The sequence below is a fragment of the Manis pentadactyla genome, chromosome 5 (assembly GCF_030020395.1).
Source record: "Manis pentadactyla isolate mManPen7 chromosome 5, mManPen7.hap1, whole genome shotgun sequence".
In the NCBI taxonomy this organism is placed as follows: Eukaryota; Metazoa; Chordata; class Mammalia; order Pholidota; family Manidae; genus Manis; species Manis pentadactyla.
This window is the reverse complement of record NC_080023.1, coordinates 161338518-161362011: the sequence shown is the minus strand read 5'-3', so window position 1 is coordinate 161362011 and position 23494 is coordinate 161338518. Positions and strand designations below refer to the sequence as shown.

General features: G+C 41.4%; 1 protein-coding gene and 1 pseudogene across 11 annotated transcripts in view; one reads left to right on the top strand and one right to left on the bottom strand.

The window, feature by feature from the left end:
- Window positions 1-23494, top strand: part of ZHX3 (zinc fingers and homeoboxes 3) — a 136023-nt gene that overhangs the window by 66003 nt on the left and 46526 nt on the right. The window lies entirely within an intron of this gene.
- Window positions 132-7379, bottom strand: LOC130683896 (trafficking protein particle complex subunit 1-like; annotated as a pseudogene).

The following is a 23494-nucleotide window of genomic DNA, read 5'->3' as shown; positions in this document are numbered from 1 at the left end:
AAGTTACATGTGGATTTATTTTTTTTTGAAGGTGACTAAAAGTTTATTCTGTACTTCTAAAGGTATCAGGTGGGGGATAAAACTGGAGACAGGGCCTGGTTAGGCACTCCTGTAGGCTTTTTTCCTTTGAGAGGGAGGGAGGGCACCAGGGTGGGCTTCAGGCTGCTGGGATGGGGGGTTGGGAGGGGCAGGGGGGAGTTCAATGGGGCCTCCAGGAACAGGTTAGGAAGGGCCCCAGGCAGACAGGGATTCTCCTGAGGGGTGAGGTAGGGTGCTTCTTCCAGCCAGCCCAGGTGGGGAAGAAGGGCAGAGAGTGGGCGTGAGAGTCCAGCCTGGAGTGCAGGAGCTTCCTTTGCACAGTCTGGCCCAGCGGGCACAGGGGATTCTTCACCACCAGCTCCACGTACAAAGCACTGTAGATGTGGAGCAGCACGTCTCGGATGGGTCCCATGTGCAAGTCAGTATTTATGACAGCCTTGGTCCCAGTGGTCGTCTCGTAATAATGGAGTTTGTAATGGTTAGTTTGGAAGGCCAGGAAGGCGCCCTTCCTCGGTGCTGACCACCAAGTGGATGGAGAAGAGCATCCTGTATATCAGCTGGTACTCCTCCTCCTTGGGGATCCGCCTTGCTTCCTGCAGTGCCACTCGCTGTCATGCACACACACTCCATTCTGGTCAAACAGGTACAGGTTGTGGACAGTCATTTATGGGGCAGAGAGTGTGAGCCTCACTCCAGGACCATCCGCACTCCATATGCTCCAGTTCTCAGTTCCTATATGCAGATACTTTACTGTGTTGGGAAGTCAGCTCCCCTAATCCTTGTCAAGAGTCATCTGTAATCTCTTGGAGTTTTTAAGGCAAGTGAACAGGCTTGTGAATGAGGGAGCCAGTAGTCCTTTAAGAAACTCTTGACAGAATTCGCACGGTCTCAAATAAACTCCATCAACATGTGTATTAACTGTAAGGACAGAAAAGGTGGTGATTTTACAGAACAGTGGAGAAACCACCTTAACCAGATGATCAAGGTCAACCACACCAGTGATAAGACACACTGACATCATGAACCTTATGATATGATTAATTGAGAAGGACACATCTGTGGTATTTCTGTTAAAAATGCATAACCTCTGTAATCATGAAGAGACATCAGACAAACCCAAATCAAGGGACATTCACCAAGTAACTGACTATTCTTAAAGTGTCAAGGACATGAATGGCAAGCAAAGACCGAGGAGCTGTTAGACTGTAGGAGGCTAAGAAATAATGACCAATACAGTGGGGATCCTGGATAGCATTCTGAAACAGAAAAAGGACACTGGTAGAAAAACTGGTGCAGTTTGAATAAGGTCTTTGGTTTAGTTAATAGTATTGTACCAGCGTTAACATCCTGGCTCTGTTCAATGTACAATGGGTATGGAAAATATTAACATCAGGAGAAGCTGGGTCCGGGATATATGGAAATTCTCTGTTGCAACTTTTCTATGAGTCTAAAGTTAGCTCAAAATAAAAAATTTGTTAGAAGAGAAACCTTTGACAAGATTCCTTTTGAAAATTTTCTGTTTTCTCATTATTCTTTTAAGTGAAAAGCCATCATGGGTTTGAGAAACTGTTTGGTCCTGGGTAGAAATTGGCTTAAGAATAGAAAAAATAGTGTAGGCATAAGTCCCCTTCTCTGAGTGAGTAAATGATGAGGATGACCTTCTACAGTTGCCTCTAAGCTCATCCCTGATACGTTGAATTTCCTAGATCTTTCTAAAGTGTACAGTAATGAAAAGCTATGCTGATGGGAGATTTTTCTGAAATGTTTATGAGGCCAGTTGGGCAGAAAATTAGTGAATGCAAGATACTGCATTTAAGAGAAAAAGAAGTTCTGAACCGGACTTATTACAGAGTCATGGGACCAGAGATATCACTTAATTCCCCAGCATTTTCCAAAGGTATTCCCAGTGTTCGCTGCTGAGGCCAGAATGGCCTGGAAATTGGTGCACATCTATGCAGAGGTGACCAGATCCAAGTAGTCCTCTGGAGGCATGTGTAGAGGAAGGTCTCTTTTTGGTCATTAGAAAGCAGCTAAGTTAAAGCCCTGTCAACTAAAAATCTTTAAAGCTAGGGATTTATAACATGTTCAAATGAAGAATGTTGCAGAGAGGCAGGAGATGGATCCAGGATGGTTTGGAGGGGAGGACTCAGTCAGAGTACATCTTGCTCTGTCCTGGGGGAGACATGCTTGTTCTGCGAAGCTGGGCCTGCTACATATGCAGGTTGAAAACCTCAGAGGCTTTAAATTTGTTCCTCAGGCAGCAACTTGATTAGGGGTTCTATTTCCCAGATGTTAGGATAGGACACCTCTGGGTAAATGACAGGAACACCAAGGCTCCTGGAAAGTCATAAACCTCTAAAAATGAGGGGAAAAAAAAATCTGGTGTGTTTCCATTGAGTTTGGTTGGTATTAAATCAATTCTATCCCACCCAATTAAGGATTTAATAATCCAGTAAAGTAAAAAGTATATATATTTCTGACCTTACAACGCTGGGGACTAGACCATTTACTTATTCAGTGAACAAATGTTTTGTGAGCATCCTGAGAATACAGCAGTAAGCAAGGCAGTCACTGGCCCTGTCCTCATGGGTCGCTCAGACCAGGACATTATTCCTCTGAGCCTGAACCAGGCCACCTACCCACCTCACTCAGAAGTGCCTCCACTAAAAAGGCATAGTTAATAACGAGATAAAAGTGTGTCTGTATATAGGTGTTTTCACATGTATATCACATGTTTAATTTACATAATTTTGAAGCTGTATTTGGTGACTTTAATCATGAGCCCTACCCCAATCCTGACCATTCCCCTCAAGCTCTGTGTTTAAGACACTTTGGAAGGCTTAGGGGTTTGCTCAGTGCCTATGGCAATCAGAAGCATATTTACCAAGGCATGGAAAGCTCTGAATGGCACGGCATGGCCAGCTGGCAGCGTCCAGAGGGAGCCAGCTCTTCTCTGTTGCTGCATGAAAGTTTCTCCCTGAATTTAATCTCTTGGGTTATATTCCAAGCTAAATCTCACAGCAATGAACCAACTAGAGTGGTGCTAATTAAATCGATTCCAGAGGCTCTGGGCCTTCTTACAGAGTTAGAGATATTCCTTGAATTGGTAAAATGGTTATGGTTATGATTTTTAGGCATTCTATATAAACAGTGCCATGGATAAATGATGAGAGTAGTATTTGTTATTTATCAGAAAAATCAAAGGTAAGTTATTGCTTGAAATTAATTTGGAAGACTCACCTGTACTAACCCTATGGCATATATGAACAGATGATCAGTTTTTCTAAGTACTTTTGCAGAACAAAGTCTACTTTCATCAGCACAGTTTTTCACCATTTGACCCTAGTCTCTCTCCAGCCATGAATCTTCCAACCCACTCCTGCCTATCTTTTATTGAGCTCTAGTAGGCTGTCTGTACCATGTGCTTTCACTTTACTGACCTTTTTTTTCCCTTCTCTGCCCTCAAGTCCTAGATTATCAAATGCCACTCCCTTGGAGCCTTCTTCATCTAATTCAGTTGTCATTATGCATTTGTTTTTCCAGTATTGCAAACACATGGTAGCAGTTCTCCTGTGGCACACATCACAAGCCACTCTGTAATGCTTCTGTTGACGTGGCTTTCTCCTCCCCTGGATTACCAACTCCTTGAGGAGTCAGGGACTTAAGCATTCATCCTCATGCCCCCCTGAATGTCCAGCATACTGAATGTGCTAATATTGATTGAGTGCACACACTGCTCCAGCCACTGTCTAAGCACTTCATATATATATTATCGCATTTGTCATAATAACCCTAGGAGGGAGAGACATAAATCATCCTTTTTTTTTGTACATGAGGAAACTGAGGCACAGAAAGGTTAAGAATTATGCCCAAAGCTACAGAATGGTGGAGTTGAACCCAGGTAGTAGGACTCAGGGCTTCTAACCACTACCTGATACCAGAATAATACACTGTAAGCCTATGCTTTTAATTGTAAACTGTACTGGTTCAATAAAAGCTAGCACTTAATGAACAGCATTTATGTGGCAGGATTGGGCTAAGTGTTATTGTGTTTATTATTTTACTTAATCCTCACGAAAGTCCCATAAGGCACACGAGTTGTTTTCCCGTAGATGAGGAAGCTGGGATTCAGAGGGCTTGATGAGTAACAGCAGGAGAGGGTTTGGGAAGAGAACTAATGCGTATTGAGTACCTTCCATTTTTTTTCCTTATGCAAATTTTCCCAACATTTTATTTTGGAAAATTTCAATCGTACTGCAAAGTTGAAAGAATTTTATGGTGAGCAGCCCTACACCAACCACCAGGTTTTGACCATTAACATTTTACTCTCTTTGCTTCCTACCCCTCTGTTCAGCCATCTATTATATTGTTTCACATATTCCCCCTCAGTGCTTCAGCATATGTTTCACAAAGTAGAGGTCATTATTTGTTTAGTTTTTTTCTTTTGAGGTAAGATTTGTACATTTCATTGTAGTTAGATTTTAACTGTGCATTTGCTGAGTTTTGGCAAATGCATACATCTGTGTAACCCAGACTCCTACCAAGATATTATCATGACCCAGAGAGTTGCCTCATGTCCCTTCCCAGTTACTGCTTGCCCCTACTTCCCAGAGGAGTGTCTACTATTTTTATATTGCATATTTATATGCTTTTTGTTCCAAAAAAATTTAAGGTGACTCATTCAGGTCCATGAAATACAGCAAGAAAACAACAAATAAGAAGTAGGTAGAAAGAAGAAACTAAGGTAGGAATATTAAATGGAGCCAGAATAATAACTGTGATATGCCAGGCATTTTTATAACTGATATATTAGTTAATCCTGAAAAGAGGTATGCGTGATTATTTCCATTTTATAGATGGAGAGGCTGCAAGATTGTGTAGCTAATAAGTAATAGGGATATGCTTTGACTCCAAAGTTCATGTTTTTTCCACTCTATCCCAAAAAAGGAAGACAACCGCTAAAGTAAAAGCTTATTTTGAAAATATGGTCTCCAATATGTGCTCAAGTATTTGTAAAATTATGTCACCTCATCAGGTTGGTAGTCTAACTGTAGGAGATGACAAAGATGGGGACACTAAAATAGTCTGCAGGATTTGCCAAGTGCCTGAAAGTCAAGGTTGGCTTTGAGTTATCCCATATGGCCCTAGAGATGGGATTCCATGTTCTCAGTGAGAGAAAAAGGCAACTTTTCCAGAATTGGCAGTAAAAGTGGGAGTAGTCTTGGCATGGTCCCACTGACTGCTAAAAAGGCCCCAGCCACGTCGACAAGGAGGCATCTTATACATGAAAGAATCTTGGCCGGAACTTTAAACTTTGACTTTAATCCAGTTCCTTTGTTAGTTGTGTTAAGAAAGAGTGAAGGTACTATTTGGTAAAAGAACTGTAAATCTCTAATAGGGGAGCTTAGATATCATTACATCTGCTCCTTCCGCATTTTAATTTGAATCTCCTTTATAATAATTGTATATTCAAATAAAAGGTAAGGAAGAATTGAAGATTACTTGGAGGTTTCTTACCTGAAATGCCAGAAAAAGGATTGGGCTTCTTGTAGTAGGAAGGTTGTCATAGGGCTCCCAGATAAAGTTGGAGAGAGACTTCAAAAAAGAAAGGAAGATGGGGGTGTTACATTGACACTGACTTGGCACTATACAGCAAAAGAATTTCCTCTCCTGGACTGCAGCTCCCAGCATGATGGGAGTACTTGTGTTAGGCTCTCTTGGGCTGTGAGGACAAGACATGCTCATGTAGCCTTGGGTGATGGAGTGAGTGACACGGGAACCAGTTCAGTGGTCAGACCTGTGGAGACCTAGGACAGTGACTCTGGAGACCGCTGGAAGGGAGGCAGGTGTCCAGCGGTCCTGTTCTGCTGTCCACACTGTTCCCACCCTCAGCTGTCTGCTCTTTCCACACTCCCTGTCCCCCATCCCCTGAATCCCATGCTCAAAGCTTACAAAGAGAACATGTTCTGGGGCTTCTGTGCCTTCTGCCCTGTGCCTCTGGTTCTCTGGGGAAGCAAGGAAGGGGTAGACAGTCAACTCACCAGTAGAAAGATCCACATTAATGATGGCTACCAATGATAAATACTAGTTCCTCCTCCCCAGGCAACAAAACAGTTATCTTTAATAGACTGCTTTAATTGAAAAGTTTTTCTTTTAAATAACATTGTTTTCTGATTATAAAAGCCATTCACTCTTTTTTTAATATTACTTTTTTTGGTATCATTAATATATACATGAGCAACATTGTGGTTACTAGATCCTCCCCATTATCAAGTCCCCACTACATACCCCATTACAGTCACTGTCCATCAGCGTAGTAAGATGCTATAGAATCACTACTTGTCTTCTCTGTGCTATACTGCCTTCCCCGTGCCCCCCTCTACATTATGCATGCTAATCGTAATGCCCCTTTTCCCCTTATCCTTCCCTTCCCACCCATCCTCTCCAGTCCCTTTCCCTTTGGTAACTATTAGTCCATTCTTGGGTTCTGTGAATCTGCTGCTGTTTTGTTCCTTCAGTTTCTTCTTTGTTCTTTAACTCCACAGATGAGTGAAATCATTTGATACTTGTAGTTCTCTGCTAGGCTTATTTCACTGCTCATAATACCCTCTAGCTCCATCCTTGTTGTTGCAAATAGTAGGGTTTGTTTTCTTCTTATGGCTGAATAATATTCCATTGCGTATATGTACGACATCTTCTTTATCCATTCATCTACTGATGGACACTTAGGTTGCTTCCATTTTTGGCTATTGTAAATAGTGCTGCGATAAACATAGGGGTGCATATTTCTTTTTCAAACTGGGCTGCTGCATTCTTAGGGTAAATTCCTAGAAGTGGAATTCCTGGGTCAAATGGTATTTCTATTTTGAGTTTTTTGAGGAACCTCCATACTGTTTTCCACAATGGATGAACTAATTTACATTCCCACCAGCAGTGTTGGAGTGTTCCCCTTTCTCCATATCCTCGCCAACATTTGTTGTTGTTTGTCTTTTGTATGTTGGCCATCCTAACTGGTGTGAGGTCACATCTCATTGTGGTTTTAATTTGCATTTCCCTGATGATTAACAATGTGGAGCATCTTTTCATATGCCTGTTGGCCATCTGAATTTCTTCTTTGGAAGTGTCTGTTCAGATCCTCTGCCCACTTTTTAACTGGATTATTTGCTTTTTGTTTGTTGAGGTGCATGAGCTCTTTGTATATTTTGGATGTTGACCCCTTATCAGATATGTCATTTATGAATATATTCTTCTTCTATATTGTAGGATGTCTTTTTGTTCTACTGATGGTGTCCTTTGCTGTACAGAAGCTTTTCAGTTTGATATAGTCCCACTTGTTCATTTTTTTTCTCTAGAACATCTTTTAGAATATTCTTTTTTCTTTTTTGAGAGGGCATCTCTCATATTTATTTATCAAATGGTCATTAACAACAATAAAATGCTGTATAGGGGACTCAATGCACAATCATTAATCAACCCCAAGCCTAATTCTCAACAGTCTCCAATCTTCTGAAGCATAACGAACAAGTTCTTACATGGTGAACAAGTTCTTACATAGTGAATAAGTTCTTACATGGTGAACAGTACAAGGGCAGTCATATCACAGAAACTTTCAGTTTTGATCATGCATCATGAACTATAAACAATCAAGTCAGATATGATTATTCATTTGATTTTTATACTTGATTTATATGTGAATCCCACATTTCTCCCTTATTATTATTATTATTATTTTTTTAATAAAATGCTGAAGTGGTAGGTAGATGCAAGATAAAGGTAGAAAACATAATTTAGTGCTGTAAGAGGGCAAATGTAGATGATCAGGTCTGTGCCTATAGACTAAGTATTAATCCAAGCTAGACAAGGGCAACAAAACATCCACGGATGCAGAAGATTTCTCTTAAAACAGGGGGGGGGGGTGAGGTTCTAAGCCTCACCTCTGTTGATCCCCAATTTCTCACCCCACTTGTTCATTTTTGAAAAGCCATTCATTCTTAGATAAAAAAATCTGAAAAATGTAGGAAAGCATAATGAAGGTAATTGAGATTCCTGTTAGTGATACCTTGAAAGCATTCTGTTTAGTCATTTATTTAGAAATTATTTATATACAATGTGAAGCCATGCTATATATACAATTATATCTTATACAGAAAATATTTGAGTATTTACTTAATCATCATGCCTTATAAAATATAATATTCTAAGTATTTTCCTGCATTACTAAAAATTATTCATAAGCATAATTTTAAATAGTGATTATCTATTATATAGACAGTACTCTATTTTCCATCTCTTCCACTGAATTTTCAGTGAGTTTCTTGTTAATAACATATAGTTGGGTTGTATTTTTAAGCTACTCTGCCAATCTCTACTTTTAATTGGTATATTTAGACCATTTACATTTAAGGTAATTATTGATGTATTAGGGCTTTAATCTGCCCTTTTATTATTTGTTTTGTTTCCTGTTTTTCATTCTTCTACTTCTTTTCTTGCCTTTGTGTTACTTGGAAATATTTTAGTATTTTATATTGACTTATTTTTAGTGTTTTTGAGTGCATATCTTTGTATCACTTTCTTAGTGGTTGTTCTGGGTATTAAAATATATGTATTTGACTTACAACAGTGTGTACTGGTATCAACATTTTACCATGTGGAAACCTTCTATCTGGGTTCCATTGCTTCTCCCCTTTTAAGTATAGTTGTTTTGAATATTAGATGGTATTATATGATTTTTGTTTCAGTCATAAAATATGATTTATATTCTCATAAAAAGAAGCCTATTGGATATATTCGTATTTCTTTTTCTGTTCACTATTCCTTCCTGATGCTCCAAGATTCCTTCTTTTATCATTTCTTTTCTATTTGAAGGACTTCCTTTAGCCATCCTTTAAGGGTAGTATTCTAGTGACACGTTCTTTTAACTTTAACTTTCCTTAGTGTGAAAATGTTTTTTCCCCTCCAGTCTTGTTGTTTCCCCAGATACAGAATTCTTGGTTGACATTTCTCCTTTCAGCATTGCTATGTTGTGCTATTTCCTTCTGGCCTCCATAGTTTCAAATGGGAAATCTGTCGTCCTTTAAATTGGTGTTCCCATACAGGCAATGTGTTGTTTTTCTCTGCTTTCAAGAGTTTTTCTTTGTCTCTAATTATCATAAATGTAATTACCCTGTGTCTTGGCATGGATTTCTTTAGGTTTATCTTATTTGAGGTCTCCCCAGCTTCTTGAATCTGTAGGTTTATGCCTTTCACCAATTTTGGGACATTTTCAGCCATTATCTTTTTGAATACTCATTCAGTGCCCCCATTCTTTCTACTCTCCTTCTGGATCTCTGATGATATGACATTGGGTCTTTTGTTAGTGTCTCACAAATGCCTGAGGTTCTGTTCATTTGTTTTTTAGCCTATCAGTTTTCTTATGTTCATATTGGGTAAGTTCTATTGCTCGAACCTCAAGTTCACTGATTCTGTGTTCCATCAGCTCTATTATTAAGCCCATCTATCAAGTTTTTATTTCTGTTACTGTATTTTTCAGTTCTGTAATTTTTGTTTGGTTCTTTTTTTATAACTTCTGTTTCTTTGACAAGATTTTCTATTTTTTTCATTTGTTTCAAGAGAATTTGTAGTGGCTTGTTTAAGCATTTTTAGGATGCCCACTTTAAAATTCTTTGTAAAGTTCTAACATCAGATTCATCTTGGTGGTGGTTTCGGTTGGTTCTTTTTTCATTCAAATTGTGATTTTCCTGATTCTTGATATCATGGGTGATTTTTGGTTCTATTCCGGACATTTTTCTATTTTGTTAGGAGACTCTGGGTCCTATTTAAATCTGTTATTTTACTAGGCACTTATCTTATTTAGTTTTAGTACATAGGTTGGAATCTACTTTTGTAGGCTGTGGTTCCAGTGACAATTTACTTTTAAGAGCCTTTGTTGTTACTATTTTGGTCTGTTTGGTTTATCTGCTGAAGCTGGGGCTCCCATTGGTCCCTGCAGGTGCTGATAGTGGGAAGGAGTTTCCCCAGGCCATGCTCTCTGGTACCTCTAGTTGGGGGAAGGGAGTCTCTATCCTGATGGAATGAAGAACACTTCTGGGAAGCCTGCAGGGAGGGAGAGTACTTCCTCAGAAGGTTTTATTGTCAGTGGGCTCCTGATCTGTCCTTGTTGGTGCTGCCAGCTGGCCTGGTATGGTCAGCACAACTCTCACTCTGTCATGGGGAAGGATAAGCCTACCCTGCTTGCCTTCTGTTGCTATGGAGCTTGGGAAACATTGAGTCTTGCCACCTTCTTCTATTGGATCAGGGGTGGGGGTTATTAGATGCCCTGCTGCTATGTTGTTCTTCCAGTCCCGCGATCCCTAACCTGGTCCCCTCCTTTTCCCACCTTTCCATCCTTGGTTGCCTCTTGTGCTATTTCTAGAGTTTATAATTGTACTTAGCAGGGAAGTTGGGGGAGAAACAGTTTACACCATCTTGTCTAGACCATGGCAGGGTTCTATTTAACTATTTGTCTTTTGGATGATTGGGTTGTTATAAGTCAGGAGTACTGTAGATATCATGACGGGGGCCTTCCAACAGCCTTGAAATCCGAAAGGCTTCCTTACGGAACAGACCCATGGGCTTGGGCCTGGTTGAGCACCCAGTACAGGCTGTTGCTTATCTGTCTTCCACTTGCTTGGCTGGGGATGTCCGTTCTTCATGTCTGCTTTAAAGGCAGGCATTTCTTCTGGTTGTCTTATGCTTGTTGCATAATGCAGTAGTTTGTCACACTTCTAGAATTCAAAACAGATAAACTATTACATTTGTAGAGCCTTTCCTTAGCATCTCCTTTTAGTCAATTTTGTCTCTTTCAGTAAAGCTTTTATATTAAATTCAACCTTACAAATTGTATTTAATCATGATTTAACTATGAGATACTTAATTTCGTATGTGAATATTTCGATTTCAGGGCTGCAAAACAATGACCAAGTTTTTTCTTAAATCAGTGTGAAAATGTTTCTGACATTTTCCACTTGTGAACGAGGAATTCAAGGTCATCTCAGTTCTTCCACAGTAAATATGCCTTTTAGAAAAAACAGAGTGAGAAATCCTTTATATTGGAAGTCATGGACCCCTTTGTATAATTTACAATAATAGTTTTGCACAAATAATTTCAGGTTAAAATTGCATACTATTTATTCCCACCCATTTCCTTTATTGGCTGTGACACACAGGAATTACGCCCATTGCTTGACTAACCTTTCTGACCTTTTGTTACTTGGCTATAAATTGACTTGGGTCTCTTGCAAAAACACTGTCAGGGGGGAAAAATCTTTTTGTTAGAACCCAGCCAATTCCTGCTTCAGTGCAGAACAGTTTGTTCTCCTGAAGAAATGAGCCAGTTCAGTGAACAGAAAAACATAGCCATAAACTGGCATTGCCAAAAACTGCAAAAGTGATTGCCCACGAATCATTCCACAGAGCAGGGAACTTTGTAAAGGAGCAAGATTTGGGGGAGAAAAATGCATTTTTCAGTTCCATGGACTTTAGGTAAATGTAATTGAATTGTTAGCATTGTAACCAAATAAAAAGCATATCTTTTTCTGAGCTTTGGCAGTTACCAACATCTTAACATTTTAAATGGGGATGTTGTAGCATTCTCACACTGCCTATTCTCAGTCACAGACTGCTGTTGTAGCACGTAGCCCCTGCATTCCAGTTGCTCTTCCCACTAGGTTGGGAGCTTCAGTTCAACAATACAAATATTTCCTGAATGACTTCTCTGTGCAAGGCTGAGTCCTGGGTCCATCCCTCAAAGAAGACACTGATAGTGGTCTAGTGTATTACAAAAAAAAACATGAAAAATATTTACAGCGTGGCAGGTGCAATAACAGAAAAATGTACAAGACACAGGGTCATTACTTAAGGACAGGCTGTCCTGGAAGTGGGGGCATTGGAGTTACATGTGAAAACTGTCTAGGAATTTTCCAAATAGAGGCAAGAAACAGGGGTACTCTGGGCAGATAGAGGAGCATATGTACAGTTGTAGAGTGATAAGAGAGCATGGAGGTCCCAAGCACTACAAGTAGAATTGCTTGGTTATAAAGTATAAGGAGGGAAAGGAGTGGTGGACAGTGAAACTGGAGAGGGATAGGGACCAGATAACATGTGTTTCAAATGCCATATGAAGCAGTTTGGAGTTTATATGGTAGGCCATAGGGGCTATGTAAGGGCCTGAAGCAGGGGATGGCCTGGCCAGAGTTGGAGTGGGAAGGCATGTGTTTGCAAGTAACCATGAGCTCAGAAATGGCAGGTTGGACCAGACTAAGAAAGGACCATGAAGAGGGCAGACTTTATCCTGCAGGGAATCACATGTGTTATTTTGGAAAGGCAAATATGGTTGTGAGGCAGAGGATAGTATGGGAAGGGGTGTGTGTATATTATATGCAGGTTACAAAAGTCACTGTAGCAATCTATGTACAGGAGGAGAGGGACAGTGCTCAGGAACTTTGCACAGGGGCTACCTTGGTGACTGGGGAGTGCAGGGCACAAGGAAGGAGGCAGAAAGGCCAAGACTTCTGCTGGCATTTCAACATGCTCATCAAGGATGCTTTCACATATACTATATCTTATTTGCATAGTGGACCTTACATTGTATGTGCTGATACCTTCTCATTTTATAAGAAAGAACTGAGGTTTGGAGGTTAAATATTTCACCCAAGACCCAGGTGACCTGCCCCAGGAAGTTGCTGAGTCAGGGTTGAGAGGCAGTTTTATCTGACACACCACCTTTGAATAGCACTTGCTTGAACTGAGCCACCCGGTATTGGCAAGTCTCAAAATGTCTGCATAACTTTCTATAAGAGCTGTGCCTATAAATAATAGCTCTACTAATACTGATATTTTAGTACTAATGCTAATACAAATAATATATGAAAGCCCTGTTTTTCTTTTTAACCTGTCATCCCATAAAAACATCAGCTATATGATTTTCTTAAAATATCACTGTTCTGAAAGAGTTGCTATGGAGGAAGGTCCAACCAAATTGGCCAAAAGTACAAATTACTGAATATACTTAATTAAAAATTTTTTAATGTTCTAGTGAGTATATATGTATGTGTGTATGTATAAAACAATTCATATTAGAATAATAAACTATGACTTTCACTAATTAGAGAACCTTTTAGAAGGAGTTTACAAAACAACAAAAAAACCTTCAGTCAAGTCCCAGGACAAATGAATGATTCTTTCTATGAAATATTCATTCTACAATTATGAGGTCATATGGTCCAGGGTTAGCGCCTAGGAAGGAGATGGAAAGAACCAAAAACAAACCTGACCTACTCTGTATCAAAAATACAGTAAAAAACAAACCTGACCTACTCTGTATCCAAAATACAGTAAATACAGGATTCTTGGTTAATGGATCAGCCCCTATTTAGTTACCAAAGGGAAATACTGTCCCATTTGGGATTGGAGGCTTGAGGTTCCAGCATCAAAGGCTATAATCATGGAATGTTGCAAGCTCCCTCTTTGGCATTTTGTTTTCACCCTCCCGTTGCTTCTCAAAGTGGAACCAGAAATAAAGAATGTTTTTGAGATGGAAAAATGCTGGAAATGTGGGGAAAGTATCTGAATCTTAAGGCTAAGGCTGTATTATTACTTTGTGGCATCAGTAGTAAAAGAAAATGTGCTACATCTTTAAGAAAAAATTAATACTATCTAATGTGACCGAGGTGACCGAGCTGTGGAACTGTAGCACGCTCCCCTGCCAAAACAGAGATTATATATAGCACAGGAAAAGAAAGCCCTGCTTTCCTCAAGTGGCTGCCGAGCATAGCAGGAGAAGCACTTATGTAACTGGGTGTGCTAGTTAGTTCTGCTGTAAATTCACACAGCTGGGCCTCGGCGGGTTCTTTGTTTGCCTCAGTGTTAACTCTTGTTTCCTCTGTAGTTTTGGGGCCTGTGCCTGGCACTTAAGAAAACACAGAGAGACAGAACCCACAGCACAACCCCTGACAGTCTAGTCTAGTGGAGCAGACAGGCAAGCAAGCAGCTACAGCTCCCAGGGAACGAGAGGCTGTGGGCTCTGGAGCTCGGAGGAGGCCTGGCGGGGAGGGACCTGCTAGCCATGCCTGGGGCTTCTGGTCGTGTAGGAGCCCCCCCAGTCTGGGAACAAATAGAAATGACTTGTCTCCCTGTACCTCACTTTCCTCTGCTATAAAAAAATTTAATACTCAACACCATTCATAGGTGTTATATGACGCTGTGAAAATTGAATGTGGTAACTCATGCAACATGCCTTAACCCAGAACTGGCACTCAGTGAGCATTTTGTAAATATTCATTTCTCTGCCTTTTTTCCTTTCCTCAAAGCCCCAGACCCAGTTCTACTTTGTTTTCTCTTTATTGAGAAACAGTTCCCTTTGTAAACTGTCAGTACATCTTTCTTGAGCCTCAAAAATCTCTCATTTTCAATCCCATCTCTTCTCCTTTTCTCCTTTTGTCTCCCAAGGATAAGCACCTCACCCCCCTTCTGCTTTTCCTGGGCAGCAGCAGTCTAACGGTAAGAGGTACAGGCATGGGAGATGGCCTGTGGAGGTACAGATGACACCGCGGCCATGGACACAGCACAGATCAGTACTTCTCCTGATCCAGCCCCAGTGGGTTTGGGAATTCCAAGCTTCTGTGGCTCCTGTGCCTTCCTCTGTTGCTTCAGTTTACTGAAAGGAGAAAAGAGAGTAAGGTTCTCCCTTTCTAAGCTGCCTGGGTCTGGAATCCTTCTCTCTTCTTGCAGAAGGTCTCCTCCCAGCCAGGGCCCTTCTGGACTCTCCTTGAGGAGCCCCCATTTTAGGATCACGTTTGGCTGCATTTGTCCTAATGGTGTCAGGTCCATGCCTGAGGGAGTCAGTGAGAGGGCACTTGGGGCACACATCATCTGCTACCTTTGCTGCCTGGTTCATGGCCCCTCTCCCCACCCCCACCTCCAGCCAGGCCCCACTTACTGGCACATCTTCATCTAAGGCAGTGGTTCTCAACAGGGCACATTTGGCAATGTCTGGAAACCTTTTCAATTGTCACAACAAGGGGGTGGGGTAAGAGGTGCTACTGGTACCTAGTGGGTAAAGGTCAGGGATGTTGACAAACACCTACAATCCACAGGATGGCCCCCAGAACAAAGAATTATCTGGTCTACAATGTCAATACCAAGGTTGAGAAACCCCTGCCTAAGGGGTTTCTCACAGGAGTACCTCTCTTTGTGCCTGTCTGCCTCCATGTCTACGCTGAGGGGCTTTTGTTTTCCTCAAAAGCTGCTCCTCCCCAGGGAAGCCTTCCCTCCTCCCCACTTTAGGCAGAGCTGATCCCCACCCTAGGGTTGCCAACCGTCTGCGGCCCTTCATTGCAACACTTAACCCACCTTTGCCTTCTGATAGCCCCCTTCAACATGATTCATTTTTTTCTCTTGAAGATCTGGACTATAATGAGGGTGCCCATCCAAACCCCAGTTATATAATAACAGCATTCCAAGGCCCCTGACCTCGCACTGGGAGAGTCTGTGGCATCACCAGACTCGGCGTCAGGCGATTCCGTCTAGGACTGTAACCGACTCTAACATTCCTGCTCTGTGACATAGACATGACTTCCCTGAGCTTTAGCTTCCACACAGGTAAGAGAGAGACAGTGTCCATTTCCCAAGATTATGTGAGGCTAGGACATTTTAGCACAGAGCCTGGTACATAATGGCCAGTCAGATGTGGGTTGGAACTGAAAACTGAATCCAGGATCCCAGCTGTGACCCTGAGAACAGCATTGTTGCATTGCCTTGGTAGCAGTGATTTTATTCTGACAGCACCTCACCATTACACCTTCCGGGGGTGGGTGGAAGCCCTGCTGGCCCTGGGCCAGTTACATGTCCTGTTCGCTGTGGAAGTACTAGGGTATGGGTATGTTCCCCTAATCCCATGGCAGTAGAGGAAATCCCAGACACTCCTGAGTCTCCACTGTTTTCTAAGGAGATATTTCTCCTTCTCTTGGACACAGGGCTCCAGAACCATGCCCTGAAGGTTGGGGACTGCCCTAACCTGAAGTACTCAGAAGCCAGCTGCTTGGTAGGGGGGCTGCTGAGCATGAAAGGCACACTGTGTCCATTCACTCCCACGATCTTCTGGTACATGGAGACCAGCACAGAGGAAGTATTATTACATACTGTTCAGACATTAAATTACATTTTCTTTTTGCCATGGTGCTAAGGTTAGTGACAATTGATCCCCGGACAAAGGCAATGTATAGTCCTAAGGCTAGGGTTTTAAACGTCATATAGATATCAAACAGTAGAAATACCACCTAGTATTTGCCTAGAGAATTTCAAACTTACTTCCTGTATATATGGCCTTACCTCTAGCACAGAGAGGAAGTCTGTGCACATCAAAGAAAGAACTGATTGTATGCTTGGAGATAGCTATGAAATGACAGTAGAAATGTTGACCTTCCATTTTTATCAGTGGCCAAAGAATGAAAAATATTACATGAGTAGTCATAAGGCAGAGGCCAGGAGACAGACAGATGTATGATTATCAAGGCTCACCCACTAACAGCAGCATATATGATGGCCCATCCACTCACCATGTGCCTCTGCTGGCTTCCTCAGAATCCTAAGGCACTTAACTGTACATCCCAGGACTTAGCTTTCCACCGTGCTGTGTAACTCTCTTGTACTGTTCACTCTTAGAGCATGTTCGTGTCTAGCTTTTTTGATGACCAGATGTACTGTGGGGTAGAAGGTAGCTTTGGAATCAGGCAGACCTGGGTTTGAATCCCAGCTGTTGCCTGTTGCTTGTGTGACCTGAGTCAGGTTTCTTAGCTATTTAACTTTGGTTTCCCAATTTGGAAAATTGGTTGATGATACTTAGCTCAGGGGATTAGGGTGAGGATTAAATCAAATGAAGAAATAAATGTAGAACAGTTGGCACAATGCCTGACATGTAATAATTTCATTCAGTGAGTGGTGGCAGTAGTGGTGGTTCTCCTTGCGGGCAGAGCCTTTCCCCATTTCCACTGAATTTCTTAGCACAGAGCTGAGCACCTAGCAGTACACAAATATTTTTTACTTGAAATAAGTGCCAGGTATACATATTACGTATAAACACAAACACAAGCTCAGAGGATAATCTGAAAATGACAGTAACTTTAAAAACTCTAGAGATCATGTTTTTAAAGTGTTTTAGCTCATTTTAAGAAATTTGACACATAAGGAGTCTAAGGTAAGTCAGTCCCTACCTTTGCCAGTAAGTTAAGTCACTTGAAAGGAAAGCATCTAGAGCACTTCATCTCACTTCCCCACTGGACTGCTGAGATAACTTCACTTGGTTATGATTTACTGTCATGCCCTCTGCCTTCTGAGGACCAGTTTATGAATGGCCTGTTGGAGTGTGTTTCACTGTACTGTTACAGACTTAGTTAGCCTGCTCTCCTACCTTTACTCATGTTCCCTTACATGTCTTCCCTAAGACGTGTTTCTCCTTGAGTTCACCTCCAAGTGACTTTGTATAAGAATACATGCTCGTCTTTGTTAAAGTGTCATTCAAAATGCCTGTCTATGTTTGCCCTTGATACTGGGGATCTCAGACCCAAATTCAGTACTAGGTAAGGTATGGACAACATTATAATCATCCCCACTCCCCAACATCTACCTCCCTACTCCCTTCCAGAGCAAAAAGACAATGTTTGTTGCTACTGGTAGAGAGGGATCGGTCCCACCTTCAGCTGCAGGGATGGGTCTCTATTGCTTACACCCAATCAGGTAACCCCTCACAAGTTCCCACAATGAATGACCCAGTGAGAGTGCCACATGGCTAGTTCAGTGCTGGGTATGGGACCCGTTCAGGCCATCACAATGTTGGCTGAGGACTTTGAGAAGAAGGCTCCTTGTTGTTTTGAGAGGCTGTCCCAAAGCCAGCCATCTGCCTGTCCTCCTGGATGGTGTGGGGACATGAGCCTGGGACTGCTTTAGCTATCTTGCCCTAGTTAAGAAAGCTGCCCCTATGATGTGGCTAACCAAGTAGGGAGAAAGAAAAACAGGCCCGTGCTTTCTTCACAGAGCAGTTGGACCCACATTCCAGTTACATGGGCCAGTAAACCCCCATTATTATGTAAGCCATTTGACTTGAGTTTCATTGCTTATACCTTAGAATCCACATGGTGCTTGGTAAATTTCCTTCTGTTATGTGTATATTAGTGATTCTACTTTGGAGGAGGGGGAAAGGGTTGGAGGGCTCCATTTTGGCAAAGCAAAATTGCTTATGTTTTTCTACAAACTAAAGAAATTTCTTACCTATATATTAATCTGATAATATATTTACCTGAGGGTTTTGATTAATGAAATATAAATTTAGGCCAAACTATTGAATTTATAGGTTTTTGTCATGTGTTTTTCACAATGAACAGTTGTTAAAAGCATCATTAAAAGTAAATACTTGCAAAAATGTGTTTTGTTAGAGAAGCCATTGCTTAGACAAGTGTTTCCATCTCTCCTCCCTTCCTGTGCTCTGTCTTCTTACTGATAACGTAAAGTCGATGAACACATATTTTGTGTGTTATTTGTATTATATAATATCCTTACAGTAAAGTAAGCTAGAGCAAAGAAAATGCTTTTTCAAGTTGTCACAGATCTCTAAGAATTTACCAACATGTTTTTGGAAAAATTGCACGTATAGGGGACACCCACACAGTTCAAGCCCATGTTGTTCAAGGGTCAACTATAGTTGAGATATAAATTCTAATTAATTTTATGTAGATGCAGTGTAACTTCTCAGATCCTGCACCTGTGAGTTCTACACACATACAAACAAAAAAACTGGGTTTTGAGTGCTTCGGTATCAAGGGACCCAAACTGAAGTTCAACCCCATGCAGCAGACTGGGAATTGGATGGGAATGCTTGTAAGTATAGCCCCCCATCGCCATGCTTTTTTGCTAGTCAAGCAAGACACTGCAGGTGAAATCCTCTAACTGGTAATTAATAGACACCCACTGTGTGTCTATCACCATTGCTGAAGCTAATTGGTCCAGTGCTGAGCTCTTAGCTCTGAAATCTTGCAGTTTTTTTGGAGAGAAAAGGCATATACACTAGATACTCTACAAGCTAGGGCTATTTTTGTAGAGGAATACATCAGTAGATCTTTTTGGAGCCTCTTTCTTAGAATTGCTCTACCAGAAGAACACTCTGGAACCTCGTGTTTAACAAATGTTGATCACTGCTATTTTGAAATATGCTGTTTGCTATTAAAACATATTGATCAAATGCCACCCCCTTTTCTTTATACCTTTTTTATTCTACTGCTGACTCTTAACCAGTAATTCTCGTCCTGTAGAACCACAGTTGTGACACCCCTCCCAGCCATGTACACTTGCAGCATTTCTACAAGAAAAGCGTTACAATAATTCATAACTAAAACTCTTTCATGGAAAAGGGGCTGCCGTTGGCCCTATATAGGTACAAATGAGCTAGCTGAACTCTATTCACTTCTTTCCTATTAAATAAAATATAGCTGAGTGAAGAGGAAGGAGACTCTAAGGGCAACCTTGAACTGTCTCCTAATTTGTTCAAAACAAAATAAAATTGACCAACTCTGGTATTTCATGTCAGCAGTGACAAAAGCTTGCTGAGCTCCAGGTAGTTGCCCGGCCCTGCAGGCTGCTTGTAGAATGCCAGTGGGAAGGCCAGGCTGAGGGGCCAGCTGGCTGTGGAGCCCTTGCTCTAGACTGCTGTCACTTTCTTGTGACATTGGACTTGGAAGCAAAAGTGGCTTGCTGCTCATAACCCAAAGGGCTCTATTCAAGCAGTGACCTATTTTTACACAGTAATCGGGTTGGATTTCTTTTTCCCTCTCAAGGCAATAATCTCACATTCTTCCAAGTATGCAAGAAGCCAGTTCCCTGCTACTGCGTTTGTTGTTACCTTGGTGGTTTTTCAGTTTGACACAGGTCACCCTTGACTGGGAACAAGAATATCTGCCCTTTTTCCCAGCCAAGGGTGGAGGTTAATTTATAAGAATAAAATGAAAGGGTAGGAAAGCACAAACCAGATGAGGATAGACAGTGTTTGAGGAAGAACAAGACAAGGTGAACTAGACAGAAGGTGTTTGGGATTATAGGTCCAGGGCTCTGCTCTTTTAAATCCTAATCGTACATATGAACTAATTACTTAATTCATCAAATTTTGTTTGCACTCAGTATGCGCTGAGTGACAGAGGCATAGTGATAAAAAGATACAGCTCTTCGCTCAGCCCACAGTCTTGAGGGGAGAAAGCTTGTACCACACTTAGGGGCATGGCCAGGGCTGCTGCTTGTTGGGGAGGAGGTGGGCCTGAGAAGAGGGTCAGAGGAATTCCTGCCGGAGCTTTCCAGCCAGGCTTCTGCCTCCCAGGGCTCTCCACTCCAGCCTGTCACACCTCCACCAGACCAGGGTCTGTGGCACTTTTGTTTGTTGCCACTTAGGTGTGTGCTTTGTGTAATGTGTAGGCTGTCAGGTTGTCTAGGTGCATTTCTCATGTCCTCTCAAGGAGACCTTCAGGACAGGAGGAAAAGTATATTGCATGGCTCTGTTCTCCAGAGGTGACATGCCAAGGGTATGGTTTTTTTCTTAGGCCTTAAGGTCTTTATGTCTAGAACGATACATGCTCCTGTCTTCTCTGCCTGGACAATGCCTTTTCACCCTTTAAGACCTCCCACAGGATCTGAGTTCTCCTCTGATGCCCAGGGGAACCTGGGCAGTTCTTCTCTGGTGTTTCTATTGTCTTTTTCCTTTCCTCTGTTAGCACTTACAGCTTTGAGCTTCAACTTTTGTCTATTTACACCTGTATTTGTCTGTCTTCCCCACTGGACTGTGAATCTCAGATGCATGGTCTGTGTCTTGTTCATCTGGGACACACCAGCTAAGTAGCACTAGAATGACTTACATGAACAAGTGTGGGTCACATGAAAGAAGTTCCCACCCAGCACCAAGATGACTAAAAATAAGGAGAGGACCTCAAATCAATCAATCCTTGATTGATTCTCAAACTTTTTAGTTGGTACTTAAAAATAATAGAAGGGATATGGAGAAAGTTTAGGAGCATATGGCCTACGAGGATGTAAAAAAGTGGCCTGTTGGCATTCAGGACACAAAAGGATTGGTGAGGAAGGGTGGCGTACACATGACAGAGGTGAGGGAAGAAATACTTGTCAGAAGAGTACCCCCCTGGGTGTTCCCTGACTGTTTTGTATACGTTTGTAAATAATGTACTCTTGAATACAGGGCAAAATTCAAATGATCTGGCACATAGTGTCATCATATAGCAGCATGAAACATTAATATGCCAGCTGATGTATCAAAGCCTGAATTCGACATTAATAAGGTGGTTGGGAAATAGCCATGTTAGTCTGACAGAAGCTGAGGTTGCCTGTGTAAGGTGCTTCCTGGTACCAAAGAGGAAAGTGCATAGTAGATGCTTGATAAAGATGGTTATGGCGATTAAATGAGCATTGGGATCAGCCTGGTATAAGTTCCTCTTGACTTGAACACAGTTAGGACCTTATTTTTTTAAGAAACACTGATGTATGTCAAGTTCTTCCTTGACTAAAAGACTGTCACATACACCAGAGGGTGCTGTGTTTCAATATTCATGTCTTTATTACTTTAACATTCCTGTGCTGTGTGATTCATTTGAAGATTAGCCTGTTGAGGATTGTGCAAGGCCTGAGCCTTCCTCAGCAAAGGATTGTGGAAGGCCTGAGCACACCCTACCCACTTATTGCTTTCTTGGCATAAAAAGGCATTTGAAAGTGGCTGCACCACGTGCTCCCTGGGTCCGCTTTGCTGAATGCAAGTTCCTTGCCATTAAGTTCTTTCTTTAAAACTAGACAGCTTTTCTTATGCTGCAGCTTAAGTCCATTTTCAGTATTCCATTTTTGGTGGAAATGGAGACCATCTGGTTGCCATCATCTGTATAATAACAATGATTGAAGATGGTTATTAAGTCACCCTTCGGCCTTTTCTCTTGTCTAGGCAAAATTGTCTCTGTTCCTGTGGCCATTCCCCATAAATCTCATTTTCCAACCCTTTAATCATCATGGTGGCTTTCTTTGGAAACTACATCAAAGGCTCAGTTTCAGTGCCTCCATTCTGGTGGGGTCTAGGCTGTCAGCTAATGGATATGGAATGTGGTTGTTTTAACCATCCAGTTTCCATGTCTGGTTCCCACATTTCCAAGCCAATCAGAGCCTCTAACCATTATGGCCTGCTTTACCACCTCTGAATTGTGACATGCATAAATATTATTAAGTTGCTGATTGGACTTAAAACAAAACTTTAACTTTGTGAATAATTCTAGCTAGATAATTGGTTGATATATTTTGTAGACTGGTTTGTTGCATGTAAGATTTCTGAGCTGTTTTCAAAGAAATAAAAGGCATCCAGATTGGCAAGGAAGAAGCTAAACTGTCCCTGTTTGCAGATGACATGATATTGTACATAAAAAAACCCTAAAGAATCCACTCCAAAACTACTAGATCTAATATCTGAATTCAACAAAGTTGCAGGATACAAAATTAATATGCAGAAATCTGTGGCATTCCTGTACACTAACAGTGAACTAGCAGAGAGAGAAATCAGGAAAACAATTCCATTCGCAGTTGCATCAGAAAGAATAAAATACTTAGGAATAAACCTAACCAAGGAAGTGAAAGACCTATCCTATGAAAACTACAAGACACTCATGAGAGAAATCAAAGAAGATACTAATACATGGAAACACATCCCGTGCTCATGGATAGGAAGAATTAATATTGTCAAAATGGCCATCCTGCCTAAAGCAATCTACAGATTCAATGCAATTCTTATCAAAATACCAACAGCATTCTTCAACAAACTAGAGAAAATTGTTCTAAAATACGTATGGAACCACAAAAGACCCTGAATAGCCAAAGCAATCCTGAGAAGGAAGAATAAAGCTAGGGGGATCACGCTCCCCAACTTCAAGCTCTCCTACAAAGCCACAGTAATCAAGACAATTTGGTACTGGCATAAGAACAGACCCATAGACCAATGAAACAGACTAGAGAGCCCTGATATAAACCCAACCATATATGGTCAATTAATATATGATAAAGGAGCCATGGACATACATTGGGGAAATGACAGCCTCTTCAACAGCTGGTGTTGGCAAAACTGGACAGCTACATGCAAGAGAAGGAAACTGGATTATTGTTTAACCCCATACAGAAAAGTAAACTCAAAATAGATCAAAGACCAGAATGTAAGTTATGAAACCATAAAACTCTGAAGACAACATAGGCAAAAATCTCCTGAGTATAAGCATGAGCAACTTCTTCCTGAACGCATCTCCTTGAGCAAGGGAAACAAAAGCAAAAATGAACTCATGGGACTACATCAAAGTAAAAAGTTTCTGTATGGCAAAGGACACCATCAACAGAACAAAAAGGCATCCTA